This window comes from Cynocephalus volans, chromosome 4 (assembly GCF_027409185.1).
Source record: "Cynocephalus volans isolate mCynVol1 chromosome 4, mCynVol1.pri, whole genome shotgun sequence".
Taxonomy (NCBI): Eukaryota; Metazoa; Chordata; class Mammalia; order Dermoptera; family Cynocephalidae; genus Cynocephalus; species Cynocephalus volans.
In genome coordinates this window covers 35946236-35950176 of record NC_084463.1, presented here as the reverse complement: position 1 = coordinate 35950176, position 3941 = coordinate 35946236, and the positions used below count along the sequence as shown (strand labels likewise).

The 3941-nt window shown below is 45.3% G+C and overlaps 1 pseudogene; it reads left to right on the top strand.

Moving 5' to 3' along the window:
• Window positions 1-1979: 1979 nt before the first annotated feature.
• On the top strand, window positions 1980-2402 carry LOC134375979 (mitochondrial intermembrane space import and assembly protein 40-like; annotated as a pseudogene).
• Window positions 2403-3941: the final 1539 nt, after the last annotated feature.

The following is a 3941-nucleotide window of genomic DNA, read 5'->3' as shown; positions in this document are numbered from 1 at the left end:
AAATTCTATTTTATTTGTACTTGTTTTTGTGGGGTTCAGTGTGCTGTTTCCATACATGTATAAGCTGCAGAATGAGTCACTTCGGGTAGATAGCAGTTTTGTACCCATTAGTCTACACCTCCTCCTCCCCACCTCCCCCCCCCCCAGCCTCTGGTAAACATTACTCTACTTCTATGAGAACCACTTTTTTATTTCTCTTTGCTTACCCATATGGGTGAGACTGATACAGGAATTGCTCAGTTACCTGGGCCAGGGTTTCAGGACATGCTTGTGAGTTTCCTGCCACTCCCTGAGGTCTCAGGCCCCTACCTCTGAGTTCTCCCCTGGGGGAAAGTTACTATTGCCAGTTAGACCTGTTTTCAGCACCAACACAGGGAAAATGTGACCACAAGGGACTGGCTTTTGCAATCCAGTGGCTGGGCGTGCTCAGTAGAGAGCACAGAACATTCTTGCATATGCCTGATGCATATAACCAGGAACTAAACCTGAACTGAATATTCATTAGAGAAACTATAAAAGCCAAATCCCAGTGAAGGCAGGGCCATTGCTCACTTTCCTGCAGGCAGTCCGCCCTTGGCTGGCTGAGGTGTGCAATATGTTACTTTGTATCTAACTTACTTTCAGCAAGCTGCTGCTCACTCTCTTGAGCCAGCTTGCACTCTGTGCTGACCTTTAAGCACATTTTTGTAGTTGTTTAGACTTGATGTCTGCCCTGAACTTTTGTGTTAGACTTGGTGTGGGCCCCGCTCAGTCTCTGGAGCATGCCGCACTGTCTCTGTGGCATCTGCATTTCTTATCTGTTATATTAAACCTGTTTTCACTTTCCACTGTGACTCTGCCCTTAAATTCACTCCTGTGGTGGAGTCAAGAACCTGGTAAGAGAACTGGGTGGGTTGAGGCCAACATCAGGCCCCCCGGAACCTACCTTCAACATAACTATTGGGAGTTTAATTTTTAAAAATGATCTTCTTAACTCAATTTTACTATTTAATTTAAACTTAGCAATTATTGCTTAATCAACACCTGTAGTGGATTGATCGATGGCACCCAAAAAGATATGTCCATGTTCCAATCCTCAGAACCTCTGAATATGACCTTGTTTGGAAAAAGTCTTTTCAGATGCAATTAAGTTAAGGATCTTGAGGTTGGACCATCCTAATTATTTGGGCAGGCCTTAAATCCAATGGCAAGTGCCCCTGGAAGAGATGGAAAAGGAGAAGACGCAGACACAAAGAGAAGGCCACGTGGCGACAGAGGCAGAGACTGGAGCACAGCCCCAGGCCAAGCAACACCTGGAGCCCCCGGAAGTTGGAAGAGACAAGGAAGGGTTTTCTCCTAGAGCCGTCAGAGGGAGCTCATACCTGTCAACATCATGATTTTGGATTTTTAAAAATATATATATATTTATTATTAGGGCACGATTGACTGTCCATATCTGTGGGGGACAGCATTGAATATCAATAGTGTGTGCAATATGTGGTGATTCAATCAGGGTAATTACTATACTCTCCATTATACAATGGAATCTATTTCGTGGCCTTTTACCAATTCCTCCCTTCCCTCCTCCCCCTTTCCCACCTCTGGTAAACTCGGTTCTGATTTCATCTCTTAAAAGTTCAATGTATTGGGCTTAGCCCGTGGTGCACTCGGGAGAGTGTGGCGCTGGGAGCGGGGCGACGCTCCCGACGCGGGTTCGGATCCTATATAGGAATGGCCGGTGCACTCACTGGCTGAGCTCCGGTCACGAAAAAGACAAAAAAAAAAAAAAAAAGTTCAATGTATTATTGTGATCAAGGTGTCTTTCGGGGAAACGTCGCTTCTGGCGGAGGGGCTGGAATGGGGCCGCGCAGTCGCTGAGGCAGGCGCGCGGCGGCCCCGGAGAGGGCGGTTCTGTCCGGGCCTCCAGCCACCGCCCTGTGCCGCCCCAAGCTGCGGCCGCCACCGCCGCTTCTGTGAGGTCTGAGTGCCGGGCCACGGCCATGGCCTACTGCCAGCAGGAGGGGAAGGAGAGAATCGAATTTGTCACCAAAGAAGACCACCAAACGCCAAGCAGTGCAGAGCTGGTGGCCGATGACCCCACGATCCATATGAGGTACATGGATTGATACTGGCAAATGGAGACATTCACTGGAACTGCCCTGCCTTGGGGGTATGGCCAGTGGCCGCTGTGGGGAACAGTTCAAGCCAGCCTTTTCCTGCGTCCACTAGAGCACGGAGGATGTCAGGGGCTCAGATTGTGGAGACCAGCTCCGGGCCATGCAGGGATGCATGCAGAAGTACCCAGACCTCCACCCCCAGGAGGACGAGGAGGAAGAGGAGGAGGAGCCGCAGAACGAGGAGAGGAAACGGCGCCCCCTGAGGCCGCTGCAACGGAAGAGGAGGAGGAGCGGTCGAGCCCATGAAAGCACAGGGCACTGGGCTCCAGTCCTTCCTCCTCAGAGTGATATGGACCTTTTGCAAAATGCCTTTCAGCCACCCCCCAAGAAAGCGCTTTCCCTCTGTTGTTCTGTGCACTGTAATGTACAAAGTAACTTATTTTGATAATCAGGGGTCTTGGCCTCTTGACATACACACTGAAGAAAATGAGGGTTGTCTATAATGTGTGTGTCCTACGCAAACCTGTCAGCGAATGTGGCTGCCACTTTTGAATTCTCTTTTCTCACATTGCCCTGAATTTTTCTTCTTTGAAATAACGTGCTGAATATTCTCAGCAGCCAAAAATCATTATCCAGGAATGTTTCTTGTGAGTGAGCTAATTTATTCTGATTCATTATATCACTCTTAGTAGATTTTATACTCCTTTGGGAAAATGAAGTAGAAGCAAAATCATCTATCTTCCTTTAAGTATGCTGGAGAGGGGCCATTCCTAATAGAAGAGGCCAGAGGGTCAGATACTTATTTCTCAAAAACCGTCTTGACCTTGAGTATATGAGGGGTTACTATGCTTCATTCCTGATAGATTTTGGTTTCCTTTTGTGCATTGAACTCCAGGTTTTTTACATCTGGAAGGTAGAGATTTGGACCCAATGATTTACATTTCCTTCGAAGTGAAGGGAAAGGCTGATTTTACTGTTCCTTGTTATTTTGAAGGCCCAGGTTTGGCGCCTGCGTTCACACTAGCTCTCAGTCTGGTCAGATGCAGTGTTTTTGAGAGATGAAGACTTAATTATTACCAGAGTAACAGCCAAGAGAGGAAACTGAATTAAGTACCCAATTAAAAGGAAACATGATTTCTATCTGGAAAAAAAAATAGATGTCTTTGTTTGTTTGTTTATTTATTTATTTCTTTATTGTTTATTATTAGTTCCCACATATAAGTGAGGACATACGGTATTTCTTTCTGTGCCTGGCTTATTTCATTTAACATAATTTTCTCTAAGTTCATTCATGTTGCTGCAAATGGCAGTATTTCATTCTTTTTTTTTACGGTAGAGTAGTATTCCATTGTATAAATATACCACATTTTCTTTATCTAGTTGTCTGATAATGGACATTTAGGTTGGTTCCAACTCTTGGCTACTGTGAATAGAGCTTCAATAAACATGGGAGTGCAGGTGTCCCTTCGACATGATGATTTCCATTCCTCTGGGTATATACCCAGCAGTGGGATTGCTGGATCATATGGTAGTTCTATCTGTAGTTGTTTGAGGAACCTCCATACTGTTTTCCATAATGGCTGCACTAATTTAACAGCCCCACCAACACTGTAGGAGAGTTCCCCTTTCTCCAATTCCTCGCCAGCAAAGCATTTGTTATTCTCTTTTTGATAATAGCCAGTCCAGAACTGCAAAATAATACATTTCTATTCTTTAAAGCCATTAAGTTTGTTCTAATTTGTCACGGCAGCCACAGGAAATGAATACAATACCCTTCCGTTTTCTTTTAGGAAAATCTTTACTCTTTTTGTCTCTGTTGCCTCAAGCTAATTCATAATATTTGCT